The sequence below is a fragment of the Podarcis bocagei genome (assembly GCF_964188305.1).
Source record: "Podarcis bocagei genome assembly, chromosome: 1".
NCBI classification, from domain to species: domain Eukaryota; kingdom Metazoa; phylum Chordata; class Lepidosauria; order Squamata; family Lacertidae; genus Podarcis; species Podarcis bocagei.
This window is the reverse complement of record NC_138125.1, coordinates 108,102,903-108,130,769: the sequence shown is the minus strand read 5'-3', so window position 1 is coordinate 108,130,769 and position 27,867 is coordinate 108,102,903. Positions and strand designations below refer to the sequence as shown.

Below are 27,867 nucleotides of genomic sequence, written 5' to 3'. Positions count from 1 at the left end.
GGGATTCAACAGAAGGGATGTGTTGCTGTAGCACTATGTCAGTGTGAGACCACAGAAGAGCTACCTTGACACCTGAGAACACTAAAATGGCGGGGGGGAAGCAAACTGCACTTTTCAGTCATTAGTGGACCTTACCTTCCTGCTAGGTGTAAAGCATAGAACACTATTGAGTAAATGGTCTCTCCCAAAGTGTTAGAATGCCACAAGTAATTTAGTAGCAAAACGCAACATGTGTTATTTTTATGATATATTTATACAAACACATCCATTTACAACATACGATGTTATTATTTGTGGGGCAAAAATTTTTAAGAAAAATTCTAGCCCCAGAGGGGGGAATATTGTGATAGGAATTTTATGGTTTTAGATATATAGTAATGTTCATAACTGCACATACATAGATCAGTACAGGAAGGCCAACCTGGAACCATTTTGATTCCTAAACTGACCAAATCCTTTCTCTGCAAGGTTAAAAATGGAAAAACCTCCCCATTGTCTCTTCCTTTAATCTGTGTTTGAATAAGGTGTGAGCCTGTGACCTGGCCCAGGAAATAAGTATTTTAGCACTACAAAAGAATGGCCAGGCTCCCCAGAAAATCCAATCAAGTAACCTGCTAGACAGGAGATAAACAAGGAGAAGAGAAAAACAACATTTAAATTTCTGTGATGTAGGTGGGATGTATCTGAGGGGTGGTCTTAGGTTACACCCCTTCTGTGATGTATGCATAATGTTTCTGGGGGTGGTCCTGATCTAGAGAAGGGGAATTTCAAAAGTCTTTATAAGGCCTTGCAGGCCATTGTTCTGGGTCCTCTTCCTCTCCTGCGTGTGAGGGGGGTACCCTGTTGCAACAGATCAATAAAGATCAAGCTTACTAGCTGCTTTGCTTCTCAATATTCTCTGGTTGGCCTCTGTTATTTTCTCCTACCAATAGGGAACCTATGTAAGGACTCTATATGGGCTCTTGGATACCCCATAAGGGAAAAGGGCATATTTTTATTTACAACAGTGCAAAAACTAGTGGGGAGTTTGGATGATATTGGATGATATTGGCTATTTACTGCACCTTCCCTCTGATTTCTCTGATTTCTCAGCTGAGAGGTTATATAGCATTGCACCAAGCACCCCACTATTATTTCCAGCACATTTTCCTTATTGCAAAAGTCCAGATTTTGAGGGAAGCAGGTTTGTTGTGCAAGACTATAATTGCGTTATCAGAATTGGTTGCAGTGTGACTGAATCCCAGTCAAAGAAATCTGGAAACTCCCTATCTGATAGAATAATGGAAAACTCCATAGGAAATCCAAAGGAATTTAAAAAGTATAATCCAGAAATGCTTACATTATCCTCCCGTATATCTTGCCATGTCTGTGTATCTCACCTGTGGTGAGTACATCCAGGCTTTCATATAAGAGCAATAATTAGGGCAAGGAAATTATTATACAGGCATAGATATCACATCCATCTTCCTTTTGTGTGAATCATGCTATAATCTCTGGTATGGGTTTTGAGACAGCTAATACTGCCCTATCTTTTGTCTGTGTGTTTGGCGTGTGTGTGTCAAATCAGACGTATTTGATTTAAATGACATTCATGCTGTCACACCTGAGTGATGCCAAGGATGGCATTCAATGGCCTGGATTCAAAGGAACAGGCAACTAATTCTGTAAACCCAAGGAAGCTTTAACCTTGCATTTCACAAACAGCAGTGCTCCCCTTTCCCTATGCAACATGATGGCAACCTGCTTGTGCAAAAGACAGAGCAATTCTATGCACGTTTACTTAGAAGTAAGCACCATTGAACTCAATGGGATTACTGTTTCCAAGTCAAGTGAATTTAGGATTGCAGCCTTCATTTTCTGGTTTCATCAGTGCCTTTTGCATTTCCAACCCTTTTTTTTATCCTTTATCTTTCTATGAGAATGCAAATATTAATTATATTCTTTCTGTTGTTCTAATCTTTTTACTTTCCCTTCGTTCCATTCACCATCAGCCTCTGTCAGTATTAATTTCCATTCTAAATAAATAACAATTTAACTTAATCTTTTCATTGAAAACCTTGGCTGGAACCTTGGTGTAATTTCTCTTTCCCCTCCATTTTAAGTGTAATTGTTTTCCTTCCCTACTAAGGCAATTAAGATAAGTACCCTTCTTTATTATTTTTAACCTTGCTTTTAAAATTTATACACTTACAGAAATGCTGTTCTTCATGTTTTGTTTGCCTGCACTGAACCTTCCTTTATTTTTCCTCATTCCATTTTATTTTTTAGTTTGCTCCAATTATGTTGTCATGTCTGTATTTTTCCTCTTTCAGAAATTCAGTTTCTCTTAGAATATTCCAATTCCGATTTCCATGTTGTGCCGATAAACACAAAGCAATATTGTAGAGTCCGCTGGGAGCCTCAGTGGACTAAGATTATCGCTTCTAATGGATGACTGGTGCTCACAAACAGTAGATAAATGGGTAAATTTGTACCTAGATTCTACCATTCCAGCTTGTGGGTTTGTGCTAACCTGACAGAAGAAGTTCCTGTGCGCTCTGGCACTCGTCATAGTGTCCTGTTGTGCCAGAAAGAGTTTAGTCATGCTGGCCACATGATCTGGAAAGCTGTCTGCAGACAAACGTCAGCTCCCTCAGCCTGAAACGAGATGAGCTCCGCACCCCACAATTACCTTTGACTGGACTTAACTGTCCAGTCCAGTCCTTTTTTTACTTCTCATGGGGTGGGGTGCATTCCTATGAATAGAGCACAAGCACGTCCGGGAAAAGGCTAGGCTGAAACCTTTCTCTTTGACTTCTAGCATTCTACATGCAAGGGGTTGTTTGGGGTATGGAAGAGCATCAAAGCAAGTGATCCCCATCTGTAGTCTACCGTGACCAGTCCAGACACAGGCAGTCTGTTGTCTGTGAGAACTACCCCAGAAGCTATCTTTCATTGCCAAATTCATGAATGTTATTGTACTCTAGACCCTGAAACACTTCCTTTTTATTTTTGCAAGTAAATTTTTATTCAGAATTTGTCAAAGAAAAAAAGAAGACAAACAAATACAAAAATAAACATTTTAACATAAATTATTCATCCTATTTTCATGCTATACACAAAGTAAGCGTATAATCATACAAAAAAACCCCAATATAAACATTAGGCTCTACTTAGCCTTTGACTTCCCTTCACCCTTTTGGTAAGTATCAAATAAGTCCCTGATTGCGTAGTTAGTTTATTAAAGTTTATAATTATTAGCTGATAAAGTTATTCTAATACCGCCAGTTCCTCCTATATATCCGTTCCAATATATTTCCAAAATTTACTCCAATTTTTCTGAAATTTCTGGTCATCTTGGTCTCGTATTCTGCCTGTTAATCTATCTAGCTCGGCATAGTTAATCATTTTGACCTGCCAGTCACTTACGCTCGGTATAGTTTCTGTTTTCCACTTTTGTTCCAGCATAATTCTTGCAGCTGGGGTGGCGTAGAGAAATATTTTTTTATCTTCATTTTTTATTTCCTTACCCATAATTCCCAGCAAAAAGGCCTCAGGTCTTTTGGGAAAAGTATATTTAAGAACTTTTTTAAGTTCATTATAAATTGCTTCCCAAAAAACCTTCCTAAAACTTTCAATCCTGTTACAAAATGTCGGGGACAGCCATACAGTCAAGAGGGGGGGATGCACAGGTAATGGAGGATTCGATCCTGCACATTGGAGCTTCTTCGCGAATGTCTTCCCTCCACATAAGTAAAGTTGCCACCCAACCCAACCGGTAGTGTTTCTGAGCTTTCTCAGCCTGCCTTGAAACAAGGCTCAGATCCCTCTGAATTGGCCTGATTTGGCTCAGGATTTGAGCCTCAGAAGATTGCAGTGCGCAGCCCTAGCAGCAAGAGAGGGAAGGGTTAAAGTCACTCTTACTTGGTATGATCCCAGTAATCATCAACCCCATAGCTGATGTATTTTTTTTTATTGCAAAGATGAAAAACAACAGCACCCTGTATGTTGGATCCAAAGGTACATTTAACATCATGTGCAGTTCGGCTCTTACTCACAAGCAAACATGTATAGGAGTGGGTGGCACTTCTGTACCTTGGAAATAATTGGTACTTCAAAGCATTTCACTTTGACTGGATCGTGTCCACAGTAATTTATAGAACCACCATAACCACATGCAGAGCATTCTGAAATGCCTATTGATTTACATTTGTGTTCCTATCTCTGTACTCTTATGAAACACTTAATATTTCCCAGTAGGCCTGTTAAATTATATCGGGCGTAGGCATTTAATATTTGCAAAATGATGTGAAGTTCCAAACCACTACAGAGACACTCGGAATTATTGTTAAATGAGTTTATTAAATGCTCTTTTGAGGAATCGATTTCTGACCTTAGATTCATTAAGAGCTCCCGAGAAGCCTTTAATAGGCATTGATTTTTTTTAATGTATTTTTTTTTAAAAAAACCCTCTTAAGAAACAGCATGCCATCCTCCTTTTAATTATTGTTTATAAGAACTGGCTATGAGCAGAATGTGGGATGTGGAGATACTTCTAAAGGAAAAGAAACTCTACAGTGGTTGAGACAGACAGACTAACAACCAGTTGCATCACAACATTGATTTTATACATATGGATAGACTTCAATAAAAGCTTTTCACTTCACCAACAGGGACCCTGAAAACAGGCTATTATATAGAATTAGACATTTAGAAAGCCTGCAATGCTTCTAATAATTATATTTTTAACCTTGTGGTCTTGGACTACGTTCTCAGCCTCATTTGCCTTCAGTAACAACAAAATAACAACTGCCAACCTAGCAGTTCGAAAGGATACCAGTGCAAGTAGATAAATAGGTAATGCTGCTGCGGGAAGGTATATGGTGTTTCCATACACTCTGGCTTCCGTAATGGTGTTCCGTTGTGCCAGAAGCGGTTTAGTCATGATGGCCACATGACCCGGAAAGCTGTCTGTGGGCAAACGCCGGCTCCCTCGGCCTCAAAGCAGACATGAGTCCCACAACCCCATAGTCGCCTTTGACTGGACGTAACCATCCAGGGGTCCTTTACCTTTACCTTTTTCTCTTTTTTTACTCAGTTAAGGATATACCGTATTTTTTGCCCCATAGGACGCACTTTTCCCCCTCCAAAAATGAAGGGGAAATGTGTGTGCGCCCTATGGGGCGAATGCAGGCTTTCGCTGAAGCCTGGAGAGGGAGAGGCATCGGTGCGCACCGACCCCTCTCACTCTCCAGGCTTCAGGAAGCTATCCGCAAGCCTAGCGCGCCCGGCAGGAAGTCCCGCCGGGCGCGCGTGGCTTGGGGCAGCAGCCTGCTGCCCGAAGCACGGGAAGCCCTCTGGAGGGCTCCCCGTGCTTCGGGTGGGTGCCTGGAAGCCTCTGGAGGGCTCCCCGTGCTTCGGGTGGGTGCCTGGAAGCCTCTGGAGGGCTCCCCGTGCTTCGGGTGGGTGTCCGGAAGCCTCTGGAGGGCTCCCCGTGCTTCGGGCGGGTGTCCGGAAGCCTCTGGAGGGCTCCCCGTGCTTCGGGCGGGTGTCCGGAAGCCTCTGGAGGGCTCCCCGTGCTTTGGGCGGGTGTCCGCAAGCCTTCGGGCGGCAGCCTGCAGCCCGAAGCACGGGGTGCCCTCCGGAGGGCGCCCTGTGCCTCGGACAGATGTGCGCAAGGCTTGGGGCGGCAGCCGCAGCTGGGGGAGAATTTTTTTTTTTATTCATTTCCCCCCCCCAAAAAAAAAACCTGAGGTGCGTCCTATGGGCCGGTGCGCCCTATAGGACGAAAACTACGGTAAGTCAATATCTTATTTGCCAAAGTTATGACAGTTGCTGTGAGGCGAAAACCTGCAGACCAGCCAAGTTATCTGAAGGAAAAAATCCTCCCTGGCCCCGAATATGGTGATCAAATACAACCATAGCAAGGTCCCTTGCCTTCCTGCCCATTCCCCTCCATGCAGGCCCACAAGTCTGGTTGGGTGGTGAATCCTGTGCTGACCTCTAACAGTGCAACCTACACAAGGCTGCCCTCTTAAATACTGTGGGGGTGGGGCTGCCTTTCCCTGTGAGCTGATTGGCCTGCTGGACAGGTCCTTCCCATTGTTCCGGCATGGCTAGGAAGAAGGTGCCAGACATCTCTTTCTGTCCCTTCCTACAACCACGTGGGAAAATGGCTGATTCCGCCCCCACACACACACCTCTACGTCTCCAGAGCCCACAGGTAAGTGGATAATCTCACTCAGTCACAATTGGCTAATGGCTGGCTAAAGTCCAGAGCAGATTTAGGGGGCATGTAGGGGATATGCGGGGAGAGGAGACGGGTGGGGAAGTTACATTGCGCAGCTAAAATTCATTGTGATAGCTTAACTGTTTAGCTACATACTACCCAGAATTAGATATTTTGTTATTATTTAGTACACACAAATGTAGAATCTTCCTGTTGCAGCCTGTGCCTTAGTTTTGTAATGTTTCCTTAAGTTACAGAAACTAAACCAAAAAAAGGAAAAGGGGAAATATCCAAGCCACCCCTATTGGAAAAAAAATAATGGAGGATATAGGTGGGCAGACTTTGTGGTAAATACTGACTGCCTGACCTGTTCTCAGACATGCAACCGGAACCATGTCAATACTTCAAGTCTCTTTCCTTTTTCCTTCTTCCTTCTTGTTCTTTATGACTCATGCCTATAATTGGAGCTACATACAGGATACCGATAAATGGATCCAACGACACTTGCAACAACCAGCTTCTCTGATATTTTGATCTCAACGATAAATGTAAAAGCAAACGAATATGCACAGCAGCGGCTCAGCTTTACAAGGACGTGTGATTTCCTTCCCTTAATGAAAGAGAGGAAAGATTTTGATCCAGAAGCTTGTGGATGTTTAAATCATGACAGACTTATGAGAGTGTGCTGAACGGTTGCTTTTTCTGCTGGTGAAAATCTTGCATTAAAGCTTAGTCAGTCATTTAAGGCAAAGGATGAAAGTTAAGTGATTGGGGTCTTTGAGCCTCAAAGTTCCACAGAGAGGGACTTCAGATTGTTCAAATTATCGGGGCAGAGCATCTGTTTGTCCTGCTACTGGCTATATATTAGCACTTTTCAGGTGTTCCTCTGAAGTAAACAAACAAGAGGATGGCAGCACAGATGAGCAGGCCGGACCCACCCAGCCAATGTTTTCATCGTCTTCCATGAGTTGAAAAGAAAATGTCCGAGGAGGGTGGTCTCCCCAAGCATTTCAGAACCGCCATTTTCCAGGCTTCAAAAAGATGCAAGGTCTATCAACAACCAGACTAGTGCAGTGCCATCAGGTTGCGAATTAGCAAGAAATACACATCTCAAATTCAGAACGTTGGTTAGTTTTCCTGTTTACAAAGGAGACAGAGGGAGAGACTACCCAAAGGCACACTGTTCTATATTACAACTACTACAAATCAGGACAGTTGTCATGGCGGCGGCGGCCTTGTTGCGGTCGTGATGGAGGTGAAGAGAGAGCCCAGTCAGCAAAGTTAAGGCTGTGGGTGGGTGGGTGGCAATGGTAGTGATTGTGAGCCAAAGTGGCCTGAGCTAGTGAGGGCGAGGTTGGGGTGGGTGTGTGGCAGTGGCAATGGCAGGCCTGAGCTGGAGGGCAGTGACATGGTGGAGTAGGGGCGCCCCAGATTTAGGTTAAAAGAAGTTGGAGGGTATGCAGAGGCAGCAGTAGCGGCTTCTGTCAATCAGTGATGTCCCAGTCAAATCAGGACAATTGGTGGGTGTGCTATTACAGTTACTCCTATTTATAATCCCATTGCATTTGTTAGTTGTGATTTACAAAAAAAAGTGTCTCGCAGTGACTTAACAACTAATTATTTATTGTTTATTATTACATTTCTATCCTGCCCTTCCTCCCAAATGAGCCAAGGCTGACAAACACAAACTGGTAAAATAATGTAAAAGCCAAATTAGAAAGCAGCGCACAGTACAAAATTCCTAAAATGCTAATTCATCGGTACAATAAGAATACTTCTCAGAAATTCTGAAAGACTTGGCTGCATTCAAGCACCCAAGGTTGGGCAACCGTGTTCACATTCAACAACAAAACCCAGAAGGTTCAGCATTTTTAGATGAGGGTTTGATGGGGAAGGGGAGAAATCTTTTAGGCCCCCAAACATTTGCAAAGGCTTGCAGTTGGCATTGGGCAAGCAGGATCTCCCCCAAATATCATGATGTTCTTTATAATGCAAGTAAGCTGCTCCAAAGTTTGGTTCACACATCCATGCTGATCACTTGGGATCTCATCACTCAGCAGCTCATACCTGTACAATCAAAATGCCACCATTGTATATGACTGCATTGGAGCCAGTGGTGCTAAGCAATATGAAGTTGGTCTCTATATAGTGTTTGATCTATTGTGGCTGTTTCACAAGCACAGGCAATCATTTACTGTTACTAGGTTCTAACAGTAGTTGTTTTAATTTTTTAGATTAAAATGTTAAAATTCATTTAAATTCAAACCTCTTCTTGATTTTAAATTTCTGTTTATCCCACCATTTAGTCCTCTGAAGCCATCTGGGAATCAAGGCACTTAAATATAACATATGGAACAGAGATTCAGCACCATTACCAAACTATAACAGCAACAGGTATAAGATATGCATCTTCACAAACTAAAATCACAAAATTATTTCACGCACACAAACAGAATGAAAGGAAATGCAAATGTAAACATAAAAATGCAAACTTCTGCCATGTGCTTAATAATAGCAGCACGTAAAACATTGTCCTTTATATATATAAGGTAGTTTCTATAGCAACAGCAAATAATTGCTTGTATCAGGCATTTTCATCTTCACTCACTTGCACAGAACAAGATACATCACTTTATCCATACTACTGTAACCCATACCCTGAACCATATATATGAATTACGATCCGCTCTAGTATGTGTGCAGACGTGTGTGAAATATATATATATATCTCATGTGCGCACACAAGTATACAACTTGAAGTTCTCATTTTGTGCTTTTGGAAATGTTAATGCCTAAGCTACCTGACCTCCCATTATATGCGTGGCCATTTGTGTTTTCCTGGGCAACTACTTGAACAATTGTATTTTCTTGCTCAAAGCTAAGAGAACTTCCTGGATGCCAAATGCAAGTGTCTATTTTCCCTTTGAGAATGAATAAAGGAAGAACAGAAATGACAAATTGGCAGAGCATGGTCAGTGGGAGCACATCTTAATAAAATGTGCATATGTGAGAAGCTCATTTTAAAAAAATACATTGGAAATTATCCATCCTTCCAGCCATGAGCCTGGGGAACATACAAAACTGCCACAGTGGATCCCTGGGCTGCCTGATGCATAAAAGAAGTGCATCTGGTCCTCCAGTAGAAGGTCATAAATATAGCTGGAGAGCTGTGCCATGCATGTTTGCTTGGCCCAAGGGCTTATAGGGAAGGAGAGAGAAAAGGCCTCCCATGGAAACAGAATTCTATGCCCACATGCAGAAAGATAGATCATGTCATATTTTCACCCCAGCAAAGATAAAGGAGGAGGTTAATTGCATAGGCCTTACACCAGACACCAGTTTCCCTATTTTACAGGGTTGTCCCTGATTTAGAGAAGCCCTCCCGCTTTCTGATTTGATCCTGGAATGTCTTGCTTTCCCTTAGGACATCCCCATTTTCATTGGAGAAATGTTGGACCCCTGAGCCATCTGAAGGCAATTCTGTATAGGGAAGGTTTTTTTTTTTATATATATAAAAATGTTCTGTTATGTTTTTATATACAGTGGTACCTCAGGTTACAGACACTTCAGGTTACAGATGCTTCAGGTTCAGACTCCGCTAACCCAGAAGTAGTACCTCGGGTTAAGAACTTTGCTTCAGGATAAGAACAGAAATCGCGCGGCGAAAGCGGGAGGCCCCATTAGCTAAAGTGGTACCTCAGGTTAAGAACAGTTTCAGGTTCAGAACGGACCTCCAGAACGAATTAAGTTCTTAACCTGAGGTATCACTGTATGTTAGAAGCTGCCCAGAGTGGCTGGGGCAAGCTAGCAAGATGTGTGGGGTATAAATAGTAAACTATATCATTATGGAATGGGACATCCCTATTTTCATCAGAGAAATGTTGGAGGGTGGAGGGTATGCTCACACCACTCCATGAATAATAGAATTGTAGAGTTGGAAGGGATCTTGAGTATCATCTAGTCCAACCCTCTGCAACGCAGGAATGTGCATCTGTCCCGTATGGGGATTGAACCTCCAACCTTGGCGTTACCAGCACCATGCTCTAACAAACTGAGCTAACAAGAGGATGTGTTATGTAAGTCAAAAGTAAGTCTACTTGAAAAAAATTGGAATGTTCGGCTTCTTGCGTAAACTAGTGATGACAGTGTTGAATTTGGATACCCGGCTTTCAATGCAGATTTGCCCAGCTCCCTGTTTGTAAATATATTTCTGAGATGAGCTTCTTTGCCCTGAAAATGGTATTCTGCTTGCAATTTAAATGGAGAATATTATGAGCTAATGTGCCTATTTTGCACCTGCATGAACGATATTCCTCATGGCCAAACCAGACATTACTTTAATTGCTAATGTGATTAGCAAGCAACCACATCTGTTTGTTTCTTTTTAAAAAAATAATAATAATGCAGCAGGCACAGGGAAGGGTAGAATTTTCATCAGGACTACAGCATGCTGATGGGTGGGTGAGAGAGGTTTATCACTTCCTTATTCAGCCGCAATCCAGATTTTTAAAAAGCACCTTCCATCAGCAATTAGCACTAGGGTAAAAAACAAAAAAACAAAAACTCGCATCAATATCAAGTGAGATGGATGAGGGCAAAGCCAGACCCATCATTAAAAAAAGACAACTGCAAAAATATCAATTTTGACAAAATATAGATATATAAAATTAGAAATATACTTAAAATTACTTCATTACAAAATTATATGCTCTAACAAGACAACAACCAAGTAAATAGACTGCACATAAAAGGTAAAGGGTCCAGTCGTGGACGACTCTGGGGTTGCGGTGCTCATCTCGCTTTATTGGCCGAGGGAGCCGGCGTACAGCTTCCGGGTCATGTGGCCAGCATGACTAAGCTGCTTCTGGCGAACTAGAGCAGCACACAGAAACGCCGTTTACCTTCCCGCCGGAAACCTATTTATCTACTTGCACTTTGATGTGCTTTTGAACTGCTAGGTTGGCAGGAGCAGGGACCGAGCAACAGGAGCTCACCCAGTCATGGGAATTTGAACCGCAGACCTTCTGATCGGCAAGTCCTGGGCTCTGTGGTTTAACCTACAGCGCCACCCGCATCCCTTAAACTGCATATATCTTCACATAAAAATATGATTCATAAACCTTAAAAAATGAATGTCATAAGTCAAAGTTTCCTTCAGGAGCATACTTAGAACCCCTCTTTTGATCTGTCATGAAACTGAGAACTTACTTCAGTTTCAATGCTTCTTAACACAACTGCTTGAGACAACAACTCTCTCAGTTTACTCACCCAAGCAGACTAAAATGTAATCATCTAAACTGTGTGTGTGTGTGTATGATTGTCCTCTAACCCAGCAGTTGTTTTTTTATTAAGCTGTGTGTCATGATGTTTGGTTTCGGCTTCAATGACAGAATGTCAGAGCCTCCAAAACCAGACTGCGCAGAGGATGGCTAGTGGTACCCATCTGACTGGGGTTACCCTGCTGTTACTGCCGCCTCTTTCTGCTTATCCCATGTGCAAAGAAAGAAGGAAGCAAAGAAAGAAAGAAAGAGAAAGAAAGAAAGAAAGAAAAACAGAAGGTAACATAGAACTGCAAAAGAAGACATTTCAAAAAAATAATTCAGAAGCACACTCGCAATTGCAACCCAATGACAAATTGAGTGAAGAGGAGAGATTAGACTATCACTAACTGAAATTCCGAGAGACCATGTGCATGTAAATTAAAACCCCAAGAAATATCAGGCTATGGCTGCTCGTTTTTGTTGTTTTATAGATAAGGTCTGTTTACAGTTAAAAAGCACCCTCCATCACAGAACTATAGAGTCACACATGTTGCATACCAACTCTAGATTTGCCTCTTTAATCATCCCTCAAGCACAGGGTGGCAGCACTGCTTAACACAGAACTGACAGGGAGTCTTCCTTTCTTTCTCAATCTACACACACAAACGCACTTATGCAAACCTCTTCCTTGGGTTTGCTTGTAGGTTGGAGCAATGTGCTTAGAGCAAATGATGGTTGCAGAGCCAAACTTGCAACCCTAAGCATTAGGAATTCACTTTAAAAGTAGATTGTGTGATTCTCGAAATCCCAACAAGATCACATGGGCAGTACAAAGGAACTCCAGGAGGGTCACGTCAAGCTTTCAGTTTATGCGCTGTGCCCTGTGCTGCCAGATACTGCAAAAATATATCGTTGTGCCTAGCCAACTCTGTGTATTGAAAATTATTCGAAAGGCCAACAGAGCTAAATTTAGGATAATCGTAACTGAGCGTGTGCCCTTCAAAGGCCATAATAACGAAAAAAAGAATTATTATTTGTAATAGCTGGTTGTGATATCTAATGTTTTCCAAATGCCATGACTAAATCTTTTGGAGCACCCTACTAGTTATTCAAATGACAGGTGTTGAGTGGGTAGTTGGTTTACAGAATCAGAAGCGGCAATAATGGGAAAAAGTGTGACAAAGAGCGAAATTAAAAATAAGCCATTTTTTTTATAACTGCAAATCCACTAGTGACTTTTTTCAAATATACATACGCCTTGGGGAGGTAATACTATAACTTGGCCAGAGTGCAAGAGGAGCCCTTCCTTGCACATGCTAGAACACCATTAGCAATACATATCAAAGAAAAATATCACAATGCAAAATGTTCATGGTGCAGTTCATGTAAGAAATCCTTGGGTGTGAGAGACAGAGACCCTTATGCCTTTCAGAAAGCTGGTAAGCATGTTTGTGTGTCATATAAAAAGTCTGATCCTTGCTTGTATACTGCTATTTCCAAGGAGAAATCCCCATGAATGTCATGTGATTGCTGTCACCTCACCTATGATCACCTGTTGATGAGCAGGAGGAAATTAGATTGCCCTCGCTCCCCCCACCAAAAAAATAAAAAAAAGGTTTCTGGAATTGTAAAAGCTCTGACATGAAAAAATCTGGATGCTGATGAAGGATTTATTTATTTATTTACTCAAACAGCATCCCTTTGTGTACATGGGAATTGACCCAGAAGAACCACCCACCCACCCAATGATTGCCTTGCTTGCTTGATCTTCTAGAATGTCTCTCATGGTTGAATCCTGCCCTAAGTCAATCTGAAGGCTGAGGTGTTTAAGGTCTAATGGTGTGTGTGTGTGTGTGTGTGTGTGTGTGTGTGTGGCCATCTAAAGGTACTTAAAAGAACTATAGTCGCACCTCGGAAGTCGAACGCCTTGGGAGTCGAACGTTTTGGCTGCTGAACGCTGCAAACCCAGAAGTGAGTGTTCCGGTTTACGAACGTTCTTTGGAACCCAGAGGTATGATGTGGGTTCTGCGGCTTCCGATTGGTTGTAGGAGCTTACTGCAGCCAATCGGAAGCTGCCCCTTGTTTTCCGAACGTTCTGGAAGTCGAACAGACTCCGTTCGACTTCTGAGGTATGACTCTAGTAGGGTTTATGCTAAATTTGCAAGCATGGAGGAAGGTGATGTCCCTTATGGCTGAGCCCTGTTCTAATTCAGTCTGCAGGCTGGGTGGGTGTAGCCATCTAAAGTTACTTAGAACTTCTAGGACTCCTGTTCAATTTGCAGGCGTGGAGGAAGGTGGCGTGTGGTGGCTCTACCCATCCATCCAATAGCTTTGCCATCATTCATCCCATTTCAAGTACAATGAAAAGACAGTGTGCCCTTAATATGACAAATAATGCTTACGCCCCATGCTTTAAGTGCCACCTCACTTTTATAGTTTCAGACATTGAAGCAATAGCGGAGATAAATCCAAGATGACGTTCCAGACTCATGCCACCCATTTTGTCTGAGAGACTGGGTGCTGCTGTGTTGCACCTCCTTCGGGAGGAGCATGTCCAAAGCTTCAGCACCCACATCTAATGGTTTAGCGGTCCCAGAGAGAAACACTGAAGAAAAGAATTGCTGGAGGAAGTAACAGTTTATCTCTCAACTGCAGGCACACCTAATAGTGGGGGCTGAGGGGTCTTCACAAACCCCCCCATTTTCAAGGAGGGGGCTGCCCCCCAAATTCTGTGGCTCCTCTCCGCCTGATATTGCACGGGCAGAAGGAGGTCAAGCGTTGAGCCCAGCTCCCCGCTCCCCATTCCACAGCCAGCACATGAGCACTGGCATCGTGGGCCCAGCACCCAAGGGGAGAGGTAGGATGTGTCACATGACATGTTACATGATGCAGCAGGTGATGCTCCCCCCCCCATGTGTGTGTGGGTCAAGTCAGCGCCCCTGCTCAATTGAGTATCTCTTCACTCCAACTTGACTCCAAATAGTTACTTCGACTTACGCAAAAGCTCTTGTTCAAGGTTAGAGTTACATCTGTTTCTCCACCTGCTTTTGCCTCTGGCTGCAGCCACTGTTGGCATGGAGCTCCGTGAGGCATGAAGGCTCATGAGGGCATCTGGCCTTCCTACTGGAAGATGTTCCCCTCAAACAATGCATGAATTCACCCAGGGACCATACCCTCACTGAGCATGCCCAGCCTGGAGCAGGGGCTGCCAGCCTGATCCCATTCCCCTCTCTGTATGCTCATTCGCCCTGCATTTGTCTTCTGACAAATTATTTCACATTTTGGAAGAAACTGACCACCTCCTCATGTCCTTAAGCTTGACTGGGGGAAAAAAATTGGTGGGTAAAAAGGAAGCCTATTATTAACAAGCTAATAATTAACAAGCTTTATCTTTTTCTTTCCAAGTAAAAGTTTCAGTTTTGACTTATTGTTCAACGAGGCTTATTTTCGGTGACCTGGAATAAAAGAAAGGAGATGGCAATCACCCTGTGCATTGCTAATTCTGTTATTTTTAAATGCCTGCATTACCTGAATGAAATTTCCTCCTCCTATGTTCAAATTTATATACCTTTTTTTACATTTCAGTTCACTGATGCTCTTTTCCATTTGGATGGGTTACGTAGAGGCAATATTTTCCATTCTACTTAAACGATTAGTCACGGCTTATTAGTCTGAACAATTTAAGATGAAAGGCCCCTTTCATTTACTCAACTTGTTTTAATGAAAACAAGTCTTCAACTTCTTAAGTTGTGTGCTCTGGAAAATATTGTTCATATATGTTCTAATGGATGGCCACCATGCCCATTGTCCTGTTTGTTTAGGAACCTAAGGAGAGCATTCCTGGATCAGTCCAAAGTCTTATCTGGTTCAGCATCCATTCCTGCTCTTGTAGTGGCCAACTAGATGCCTAAGGGAAACCTGTGAGCAGGACTTCAGTGCCACAATACTCTCCCCACAATCCATTTCCATGGATATTTTGGGACTAATTCAGATTGTTTTTAACATATCACATTTCTACTTCCTGCTTTCTCTGTGGAACTCAGGGCAATGTGCATCTTGGCCTGCCATCCCTCTCTCTCTCTCCCCTCTCTCTTTCTCTTTCTTTCTCTCTGTCTGGCAGGGGCCATAAGTTAGGCTGAGAGCTAGAGAGATAAATCCACAACCTAAGTTGCTCAGTTGAACTTCATGGCTGAGTAACATTTCATACTTGGGTCTCCCAAGGCTGTGTATAAAATGTCCACTATCTGTCATTTCATACTTGTGATGAAGGAGGAAGACCATGGGCATATTTAAATTCTAAACTGCTTCTAGAGAAGGTGAAAAAGCACAACTATTTTCGTGATTGTAGTCATACCTCTGAATAGCAATGCGGGCAAGTTTTCAAAATCCTGTGAATGTTAATGGAGAGGTGGAGAAACCCGGAACACTGCTGTCTTGAATGAAGAGCAGTAGCATTTTTCAGTGCCCACTAAGTTATACTGCTGGTCCACAACTCCACTACTGAAAAAATGGTTGATTTTCTGGCCAAACTTGATTTGCTAATGACTTACTGGTGCTGACTTTCTATTGCCGGTTAATCATTGGCATCCAATCCCTTGAGTGAGCTGCAATGAGGACATTATTTATGGATTTCATTCTTGGCTAGTTAATTTTGTACTCAGACTGATAAAGAAAAAGCGATTTATATGCGTTGTATGTGCAATATAACATTTTGCCACCAGATGGCGACATGGAACCCCATTTTTCTCTACTGTTTTCCCTGTTTAAATTTACAACGCTTTAAACTGAAACGCTTCTTTGATGTGTCTAGATCCTGCTTTTGTTCCCTGTCTATACTCTGCGTTTATCAAACACCACTGAATGTGTTGCAGTGTTTGCAGCAGAGGTTTTCTAATGGAGTGAAGGCTCTGGCAATACAATGTGAAAATCTTGATGAACTGATTGGCAGCAAGATGTCCGGACAATGTCTTCACTGCAACTCACAACAAAGTTTGGCTGCCAAAGGTTACTTCAGGAGTGAAGATTAGACCTTTCGCTTATACTGAACTTCAATCTTCAATTAAGCTTTGGCATCCATATCTTTGAGAGAGCTGCAGCCGGAGACATAGTGTGGACATCTTGCTGTCAGTCGAGTCTTTGGGATTCTCACATTGCATTGCCAGACGTAGACAGAAACCAGCTGCTCTTCATCATCTGCACTTCAACACCAAACACGCACACACTGATATTGTGCTACAGAATGCATTGCACTTCAGTTCCAGAATGATACAATAGGAATGTGATGGGTGTCTCCTATCATCTCAGATAAATAAAAGTCGCTACATATCAAATAAGAGAATACAGAGCTTTAAGAAAACAAAGTAAGCTGGAACATGAAGTTGACATATTAGCCCGTATTAATCATCCTCATTGTCCAATGACACTTATTAGCTAACGGAAGGAATCCATCAGTGGAACAAGAAAAGGAGGCAATTTTTGGAAACCCCCTTTGCCCACCGAAATATGCTGCGTAGCCCCTAGCGAAACTATAGAGCTGGTGCAGGACACTACTATGGGGAGGAAGAAATCACCCAAATGTTTTCTGCCTCTCTCATTTCACTAGGTGGACTTTACTGGATACCACCCAATCATCCTCATTATCACCACCATCACTGTGTGTACTTTGTAGGGAAGAAGGTGTGGGGGGGGGGGAGTCTATTGGCTCTGCTGATCAGCAGATTCCTTCCTACGGTTCCCATTGTGAAAGCCTTCCCAGCACCTTCTGATCACTTGGGGGTGTTCATGGGAATCCATGTAATTCCCTGGCAAACACCCTGACTCCTGGCTTCTTGGATACCAAGCCTCCTCCCATAGTTCATTAGTGCGTCTGCTTTAGGTAGCTTACCTGATGCGTACTAGTCATCAGATATGGAATAACGCTGGCTCGGTTCTGTTGCTTGTGCTACTGGAACTTGTTAAAACGGTTTGGATTCTGGAAGCTGCTAATTTATTAACTAGAATGCATACTGTGGGACTTTGCGGTTTGCATCTGTTATAAATAATTAAAGCAGATGCAACCCTTTCCGTTTATTTATTCTTATCCACCCTTTGCTGTAAGGCCCCTCGGTGGGTTACAACAGTATAATCAAGCAATTATAAGCACAAGTAAAACAGTTTATACCGTTATTATTGTTTGTTAGCCTTCTGGACTCTCCTTGGTGAAAGAGGCAGCATGGAGAATGGCAAAATAACTAAAAGACAATAAAGTAACTAAAATGATGTGTCCTTTTTGAAGTGTCAGGAGTCTGGAACAGGGGTCAGCAAACTTTTTCAGCAGGGGGCCAGTCCACTGCCCCTCAGACCTTGTCGGGGGCCAGACTATATTTTGAAGAAAAAGGAAAAAAACGAACTAATTCCTATGCCCCACAAATAACCCAGAGATGCATTTTAAATAAAAGGACACATTCTACTCATGTAAAAACATGCTGATTCCCGGACCGTCCGCAGGCCGGATTTAGAAGGCGATTGGGCTGGATCCAGCCGCCGGGCCTTAGTTTGCCTACCCTTGGTCTGGAATGTCCAACCCTTTTCAGATATCTCTTCTCTCCAACCAGGCTAGAACAATTGACTTTTGCTCAGTCCTGCATATTCTGGCTCTGCTGGCACAAGCAGTGTACCTCTGAATACCTGTTACTGAAAATCCTAGGTGGGGAGAGTCCTGTGGTCTTAGAGCCCGTCTGGTTGACCTTTGGTGTGATCCAGCATGGATCTTCTTACCTTACCAGTCCCCATGGCCTGCAAGGCAATGGAGGGATTTGTTGACCCTTACATTCTTGGCAAAGTTTGAGTTCCAACAGATATCAAGATAGTTGAAAGTATCCCACGATTACTATGTCTCTCCTTTTTTGATAACCTGCTCTAGGAAGCCACCATCCAAGTCTTCAGTCATGCTTGGAGGTCTGTAGCAAACCTCCATAGTAAGGTCACTGTTGTTTCCCTCTCTTACCATTTTTACCCATATATTTTCAATCTGCTTTCCATGCCCCAGGCCCATAGATCTCTTCACATGTCTTCACATCCTTTAAATGTCATGCTACTCTTCCTCCGTTCCCACTTAGTCTATTCCTCTTGAATAGGCTATACCCCTCAATTCCTACATTCCAAACATGAGTCTCATCCCACAAGGTTTCAGTAATGCCTGTCAGATCATATCTGCAATCCTGTATTAAGAGCTCAAAGAGCTATCATTGCAGGGCATGTGGAAAGAGATTTCTGGAAAGGGGGATAAGGTGCACTTCTTCCTTTCCTACATTCCTGAATAGAGCAGGGAAAAGGCATTTTTAACCTTACAGTCTGCATCTTGCTGACTCTTATCCCCACCACTGCAATGCTTTCTATGAGCTTGAGGAGGCCCATTTCCCTGACTTCCCACTCCCTAGACACCTTCAACATTCTCTGTGGCTCAGCTGCTGTCAACATTCTTTAGATCCTGGAAGCTCACAGGTCCTATTAGGCACTTTTTCGCATTTTAAATGATTTATTTCCTGTTTAAATTTACAAAGTAATATACTTCTGCATAGTGAAAGAATCTCCCGGGAATGTAAAAATTGCTACCTTACTTATCCAACCAACTATGGCATTAGAGGGAATGGTACCAATTTATACATAGTAAAATGACAGATTTTCTGAGAAAACCCCCACCACACTCAATGTTTTATATCCATATTGAGAAATCTGATGCTTATATTAAAACAGTGGTTAGTGATGCTTCGTACAAATCAAACACTGTCCTACTACACCTGACATGATCTATTGAACATTCAGCAGTGCTAGTACTCATTTCTAACTATATCACTGTTATTTTAAAGAGCACCCCTAAGTGCACATGAACATTATCTCGTAGTTTCAGGATGATGATGACGACTGATGATAAAGTTAACACATCAATCAGATAACCGAGGATCATTTTATTCAATTGCAGTAATTTTCTGGAGGCAATCCACCAACACCAGCATAATTTTCTTTAAAATAGAAATTGCAGTAAGATTATCACACAGAAGCACACAAATCAATCATGGTACGATATGCTTCTTTCTGGGTCACTTTGCTGGGATGGAACTGAGACACTTGTCTTTCTTCTCTTGTCTTTCCTGGAGAGTTGATCACGGATGATAGTTCTAGGAGACTTCTGTTCCAATCTGTAGTTTTTGGCCTATAGGATGTCCTAAGCTTCAGTCTTGTCCATCATGCTTTTTAACATCTGCATGAAACAGCCAGATGTGGTCATCCAGAAGTGTGGACTGAAATATAATCAGTATACTGGTGGCTTGAAAAGACCCAGCCTCTTCCAGATTGAAAAGTTTTGTTTGTCTCTTCTTATAAATATATTTATTCATTCTTTTAACTTACACCCTGCTATTCTTTACACAACCCCCTTTGGAAATTGCTCTAGAGCAGGGTTTTCCAAACTCCAGCCGTTTTGGGGCTACGATTACCATCATTCCTGAACACTGGTTCTGCTAGCTTGGGGTGATGAGAGTTGTAGTAAAAAAAGAAAAGAAAAGAAAGAACAGCCAGAGTTTAGGAACCCCTCCTCTAGAGTGAATATTTCTAATAATTTCCAATAGATTTTGTGCCTGTGTGTGTGTTCAGTGTTGGGGGGGGGGACCTGCTAGTACAGTGGTGCCTCGCAAGACGAAATTAATTCATTCTGCGAGTTTTTTCGTCTTGCGAATTTTTCGTCTTGCGAAGCACGGTCAAGTCGCAACTGCACCTCTTCAAGCGGTTTTAAGAAAAAGGAAACAAACTTGCAAGACGTTTTCGTCTTGCGAAGCAAGCCCATAGGGAAATTCGTCTTGCGAAGCAACTCAAAAAACGAAAAACTCTTTCGTCTTGCGAGTTTTTCATCTTCCGAGGCATTCGTCTTGCGAGGTACCACTGTAGCAGGAAAACATATCCTAGTCTTTTTATTGACCAACTCGAGATATGAATGTATGAAAATTAAGACCACAGTCCAACGCAGAATTAATGGGCAAGTCCAAATGTGGTGTTGTATTGTGGTCCAAACACTTAGCTGATTTCAGTAGGACTTAAGAATGCTTAACATCTTCAGGATCATGATTGTACAGAGCTACATACATACAATGTTTAACATGTTCACAGAGAGACCAATCAAGAAAGGTTTGTCTGAGTGGTAAGCATTGTGCAAATATTCAGAGCGCTAATCTCAGAGCATGGTTCAGTTTATGGTACTCATTTACTATAACAGTAATTCATTGTACAGGTTCATTTATTTTCCATAAATGTTGAGGCTTTTTGTAGCAGCAGGAGATCATTATCTTACGAGAGGGATCTTTTAATGTGGGTAATAAATCTCAATTGTATTTCGACAAATTCTATATCACAGGAAATTAGTGGGATTGCACCTTATCATGGTGAGGAGCCATAACAGAGAAGTTGGTCTCATAGAGACATCATTTAAAAGGGTATTGTAGTATCCTGAAACTATTTTGTAGCTTAGGCCCAATTCAACAACCATTTCACTTTCCAGACAACTATTCCACTAAGGCTAAACTATTTCCTAGTAGCATTAAACCACTTACCGTATGTTCAGCATGCTTTTCCACTTTGCAATTTGGGGCACATGGATTTATTACAAGAATTCAGTCTAGGAAGCACTTGCTTTCCCAAAAGTCAACTGGGATTTTCTAAGGTAAGGGCCTTTCCAGGGAGCTAGAGCCTACCAAACTCCAGATCTGGTTGGCCTACAGTTGTCTCTAGCCTCAGTTGCCTCTGGATCCCTTCAGAGATTATATCTTAGGATGGTACCTTGGAGCTAGCCTAGCTCCTTTTCCTGAATTCTGCCAGCTTCCTGGGTGAGCCTCAAACACCCATGGACACCATGTTCCATTGGTTTGCGTAGGAAACAGTTTACTGTGCTTATCTGTCCCATTCAAATCAATGGGTCTTAGAAGTGATTGGCGTACCTTAGAACAACAAGGTCTCTTAAAAATGCATTAAAGACCAACAAAATTATCGTGACATAAATTTCCATAGAATAGTGTCCAGTTAATCAGTTGCATTTAATGAAGTGAACTATGGTCCACAAAAGTATATGCCATAATAAATGTGTTAGTCTTTAAGATGCACTGTGTCTATGGCTTCTAAGTTGGTTATGTTTTATTGCAAGATCTCATCAATGTATCCAAACAACTGTTGCAAAATGACTGACATCCTAGAACCTATCAACATAAACAATGAGGGTCAGCTGGAGTGCAAAATTCTATTAAAAAAAAAAGGGAAGAGGAAGAAATGAAACTGTTCCAGTCATTGAATCTGATTATACTCACAGAAGGAAGCAGACCTCTGGTAGACTAATCAGAGAATTAGTGACAGCCTTCTCTCCCCTATAAAAGTCAACAAATTAGAAGCATCTCAAGGATGTACTTGGCTGAGATGTCGAAGCTTGCAATATCACCTTTGTCCAAACCTGCCTGACAACCAGCAGCACAGTCCTAACCATGTCTACTTGGAAGTAAATTCTATTGAATTCAATGTGGCTTACTCCCAGGTAAATGGGGTTGACTGCAGCCTAATTTAGCTTCTTGTGCATTTTTGGGTTCACTGTAGCTGAACCAAAATCTGCAAATAACATTTCTCATAAAATGACAGAAAAAACAATAATTTTAGCAGAAAAAATGTCACCAGTGCAGTAAATTGCCGTGAAGAATAGCTTGCTGTTCCACATACCCATCTGCTTCTCTCTCTCTCTCTCTCTCTCTCTCTCACACACACACGCAAGCTGTGATAAATATTTGGATGTTGGACCCCCCCCATACTTTTAGATAAATAATATAGTTTCAAAGATGCAGCAGAATTGTTTCCATTGAGGAAAGACCTGCTAAACTAAGGTGAAATCTGCAGTACTTTCTCATCATTACATGTTCGGCTTGCGACAGTTAACATTTTTCTTAATGTATATAAACTCATAACATTGGGGGGGGGGTAACTATCATTGTTGTGCTGAGATCATTTCTCAAGGCATCTACTGCCGTAACTATTCAAAGACTAAAATGTATAAATGAGCCACGTTATCTTTCAAGATCCCACACTGCTGTGTTTGCTAACTGTGCTGCATGGCTGAACATGGCAGAATCACGGTGAATACCAAGCTGCCATTTTAGAATTCTGTTTAGAATCAGTGGACAAACTTATAGCAAGGTCCTCAGGTCTTAGGTGCTCACAGTTTCTCAGAGACATTCAAAGGTAAGCTTGGTGGAAGGAAGGAACTGGAATGGGGCCCCTGCTCTACACACAAACACTTCCCATGGAAGTGTCAGGAGCTCATCCTACTCTTGAATAGGACCCTGGCAGAGACACATGCCCGACTGGCATGTTACCTCCCTCCTGGTCGATCGTTTGGGAGCTTCAAAAGCTTCCTTCAGCCCGAACATCATAGCCACCAATGCCAATCGACACCGGCACACTTAGGGATCTGCAGAGTCTTCGGAGCTTGCGTAACAGACCTCAGCAACTCCACATTTTGGCTAATCTACTTTATCTACATATAAACACATACGGAGCACTGGAACATGGCTCCCTCTCTCTCTAGCATCAGACAGCAGAGAGAAAGAACAAAGGAGAATAGTCCCACTTCACGGAACACAGTAACACAAACATCCTGTCTCCGACACTTCCCACTCTGTGGAGTCAAAACATACACCGTCATATGAAAGACAACAATCCCATGACTGCAATCATGGAGCAGGAATTCTAACATCTAGAGCCTTGTACCATCATTAATTGTGCCTGTGTTACCATGCCTTTACCAGGGTGTGGAGGCTGAGGTTGGCCAGTTTGCTAACTGGGAAGTATTCCACGGCTATGGACTTGCACATCCACCCTAGACTTTCACAGTTCTGGAAAGTCTGATCAGCTGGGAATAAGCTGGTTACCAAGCAAGAGAGTAAAAATTACCCATATGCCCTGTGTGTGATGCCTCCTCTTTTCTTCTGTACCTCCCTGACTGGTACCTATGTTCTTCCTTTGTGGGGTCAATGGTTCTATGATTCTAACCCTATGATACTGAATATATGTGAAAGGCAAATAATGATCCCTTGACACTGCCTTACATATCATTAAGACTATTCCTACTCCAATTTTTTAATATAACTCTCTTGCTCTGAAAGAGATGTGTAGTCTTTCTATAAGTTAGACTACACATCTCTCTCAGAGCCAAGCCACATAGGTTCAAAGGCTCCCCTTCAATTTCAAAGACGCATTAGGCTGACTACATGCGTTGTTTGATCTCAGAGTTGTGTTTCTTCGTAAAATTAGGTCCTATATTTCAAACCATGCTGTCTTTTGAAATGTTATATGGAGCGTTAATATGCTATAACTATCCCTGAGTCCTCTGTCCTTTTCATTCTTTATAATAAAAGGGGAGCCCTTTTTAAACAAAACATAAAACAAAAACCCCGTTGTATTTGTGTGTGCTTTAGAGAATGAGTATTTTTATATTATGTTCTCAGCTGCTTCTTTTGAATAGTCCTTAACCTTCAGCTATTTTGTTTAATATTGGTATCGCCCCAATGAAAAGCTGCTTGCTGTCTAGAATAAAATCGTCAAACTAGCTTGTGGAATCAAAAAGAGGTACAGAGACTGTGAGGCTGTAGAAAGCAGAGCTATGGATATACTGCTCTGAGTTGTGTTCCATGCAATATTAGTAGATTTTGGTGGTCAGTCTAAGCCTTTACAAACTGTAATGGTCTATTCTCCCGGTTTGCTGATTTCTGTATTTCAAACAGGAATATGAGAGAGAGGGTTAGCTCTTTCATCTTCACACTTTCATCAAATGCATGTAGGGAGAAGGGGGATCATAGCCAATATCCCCAACTCTGATCTTTACATATTTAGTGGACTCTGTGACTAGAACCTACACACATCATGAAACGAAGAAGTCCTGGTTTTCCATAGATCCCACTTGTATAGAGAGGGTTGCATTCACATCCAGAGGATGTGTGCAAGTCAGGAAAGGTACCTGCTGTTCCATGAGGAAAAATACACCACACCCCTCTCCCCATCCCTCCTACACCTGAAGGTGATCCTGCCCTCTGCCACATGCAAACATTACCACGGGAACAGGGCTAATGTCTCTTATGGATGCAATGCAGCCAGCGAGTGAGAGCAAAGGAGCATGGCAGGCAGAGGGTTCTAGATGCTGCTTGCTTGGGGGTGAGAAAGGTATCGTGGAGATGAGGCCACACAGAATATGTATAATAACAACAACTTTAATGTGAAATACCTGGTGGACAGTACAAGCCATGCACCAGGTTGCTGTTTGTAATGCAGAACTGAAATGGAAAAGTATGCTGCCAGAGAGCTCGTAGTACGGCAAGCCAGGAGGATCAATGCACCAATTCACACAATCTTTTGCAGCTTTGCAAGAAATGGCAGTTGCTCCTCCCAGCTCAATATCTATAGTTGTAAATAAACATATTGTTTAAAAGACATCATAAGTCTCCACTGCTTATGATCTGCAGTGCACTGATCCCTGACTAAAGTCTGTAAAGTTGTCACCTTGGGCTTCTGCTCACCAACTGAGGAAGAGTGGAGCATATAATAAACAGATAAGTCAGTCTTGATGCCCAGTGATGCCACTCTCAGTCCTGAGATGCTCTCAAGTAAACTAGGATCAGGGAGAAAAGGATTGGCTGCATGTCCCACCAGCCTACGTTACTGAACTTTGTATGGCTAAAGGCTTCTGTAAAGATTGTGTGGATTCAGCACCTCCAACCAGTAGATGGTTGCATATTGATTTCCTTTACTGCTTAGTTAGCATTCTCTGCAAATTTGGCTGTTCTGGGAAACTGGGTGTTCAACTATGTTCCTGGACCGCTGGAGTAATAATGAAATCAGCTGTATTACATTTGACTCACCAACATAATGTTGAGCTGATACAAATGTCACGGAGACAACAGAATTCTCTGTCATGCTTTCCTGATTGTTCCATCAGCACAGCCAATTCTGCTTGCCAAATGGAACGATGTCTCTTCTCACCCCACACTGTTCTGGCCCTCCAGGGTGGATTTGGGATGATATGGAGGGTGTGCAAGGGGAGGGAAGGGGAGGTGGCTACATTACCATGCTGGATTAATTGGATCTTGGACATAGGCTCCTACATCCACTATTCTTGTATTTGCAGGTAGTTAGCCATTAAATTATTCTTTACCATTCCCTTCCCTGTTTCTGCTTTATCCTTGGTGGTGCACGTCAACAGAAGGAAGGAAATGAGTTTCCGGGTGCTAGTGTTCCTACTGAATTGGAATACATATCTTTAATCCCCTCCCCCCCTCTTTGTTACAGTTCTGTTAAAAAATGATGTCAAACTATTTCCTTTTGTTTCATCGTTGTGTGCGTCAATGCAAAAATCAGTATCTCTTGAACCTGTGCAAATGTAGTCAAAATTTTGATGCAATTAGGTAGAATGAATGAGCAGCAATTTCCTGTGGTTCATGGATTGTTTCTATGGATTTACTTAATGAAGGAGTCATTTTTAATATTCCTGTTCTGTTAACAGATTTGCAAAACAGACAGATTCCAACTGTGTGTCACTTCATCTCTCGGTATTTTTGTCTATTACCTATAATGCACCATTTCTGTATATTCTGCAGTCTTTTATGGAACTGGAACAAAAAAAAATGAGTATCTTAATGAGATCATGTGTTGAAAAATCATTATGCAGTGGATGGGCTAATTTCCATACTTTCAACAAACATGCAAATGCTGTATACATTTTAATTCATTATTCCATTTTTGCCCCAGTAGAGCTATGAATTTGCTGCTGTCCAAAATGGAACTCACAAACATAGAATGCTTCAAATCGCATGAGCCAAAAATGGCAATATATATGGGAAGACACTCACAGGGCCTTGATAATTACAACAACATATTCTTCAAGTACATGGATTGCAATTTATTACGGGGAAATTCTGAGGCAAAAGACTGAATGGAAATCACACAGTTTGTAGGAAATTAACTCTCTTGTTTGGAGGGCATGCATAATTCATTGAGTGGTGTGCCGAGCTGCTATTTCTTTAAGTTACAGAATGGATTGTTTCCTAAGATATGAATAAAATAAGAGGCATAGGTGCACAGTACATTTATTGGGTGGGATCCAGCCGACACCTTTATGATTACAGGAGGGTTTTATATCCAGTAGAGGGGTCCAGACCCTCCAAGTGTCCCTAGGGACAGTCCTGGATTTTTAGAAGCCATCCTGGTTTCTGATTTGATCCCAGAATGTCCCACTTTTCCATAAGACGTCCCTACTTTCATAGGAGAAATGTTGGCGGGTATAGAATAGGATGTCCCTATTTTCATTGGATACCGGTAAATATTGGAGGGTGTGGGAGTCTGCTAATGGAAAAAGAGAGGGGGTCATTGTTGTCAGCCCCTCCTTCCTCTGCAGCCCCCTATGCCACCTTCCATTATTTTCTGGGGGTTCCCCCAAGTTTTTGGAGTTGATTATCAGGAGTCGCCAAGGACTTCAGATGGGGAACTGCCCAAAATCTGCTCCCCATGACTTCCATTAGCATTTGCTCTGTTTGTTCTGTGATGAAAGGGTGACAACTGGATCACTGGCGGAGGAAGAGGAGTGCGGGGGGAGCAGTGTGATCCTGGTAGGGTGCCATTGCGGCTGCCCCCCCCCCCGCACTGGGCACCATGCCCCTGCAGGTGGCGTACCCCACCGCCAGGATGCAGGCCCCACCCGTCTGGGCGGTACGCCCCACCCCTAGGACACATGGCAGCCCCACCCCCGCCTGCTCTCTGCCTTCTGGTGCCGGAGCATGAAGGTCTGCCACTGAACTGGACCCCACCTTTTCTTTTTATGGAACTCTGTAAATCACATGTTCTGGTGGCTAGGAATAACCAGAAATATTTCTGATAGCAATCTGCTCCTTGTTGCCCAGAATGAAGTATTGGGAGAAGGGGGTTGATGGCTGAGTTTTCTGGTTTTGTTTTTTTAAGGAATAAAAATAGTGGTATATAGAAAACTGTTGGAAACTGCTTCCTGCTGATGTCATTGCACGTGAATGTCATTGACAGCAACATATCTCAGCAGTGCAGAGCAAGAATGACTGGAATAAAAATAGGTCTCTTTATTTTGACAGTTCATTCTGGAAGCAATGAGGTTGAAGTTTCTCTTTTCTTTCAAAAAGGAACTAACATATTCAATACATTACAAAATGTGACCATAGCTTAGATTTCTGCTGGTTACATTGAAAACTATAGCTAGAATATTTTGAGAGAATCTCAATTCACTCAGTTTCCTATGGGATTTGGTAAAACAATTATACATGTCTATGTGGAAGTAAGTCCCACGGAGCTTACTGAGGCTTACTCCCAGATAAATGGGTA

General features: G+C 42.4%; 2 long non-coding RNA genes across 2 annotated transcripts in view; one reads left to right on the top strand and one right to left on the bottom strand.

The window, feature by feature from the left end:
• The window catches only part of LOC308583754, a 152,566-nt gene that overhangs the window by 74,128 nt on the left and 50,571 nt on the right, over positions 1 to 27,867 (top strand). The gene's annotated exons all lie outside the window — the stretch shown is intronic.
• On the bottom strand, positions 10,523 to 13,446 carry LOC308588356. Its single transcript, XR_014008631.1, has 2 exons — positions 13,380 to 13,446; positions 10,523 to 10,744 (listed from the first exon to the last, which is right to left on the bottom strand). It is a non-coding gene; the product is annotated as an uncharacterized lncRNA (long non-coding RNA).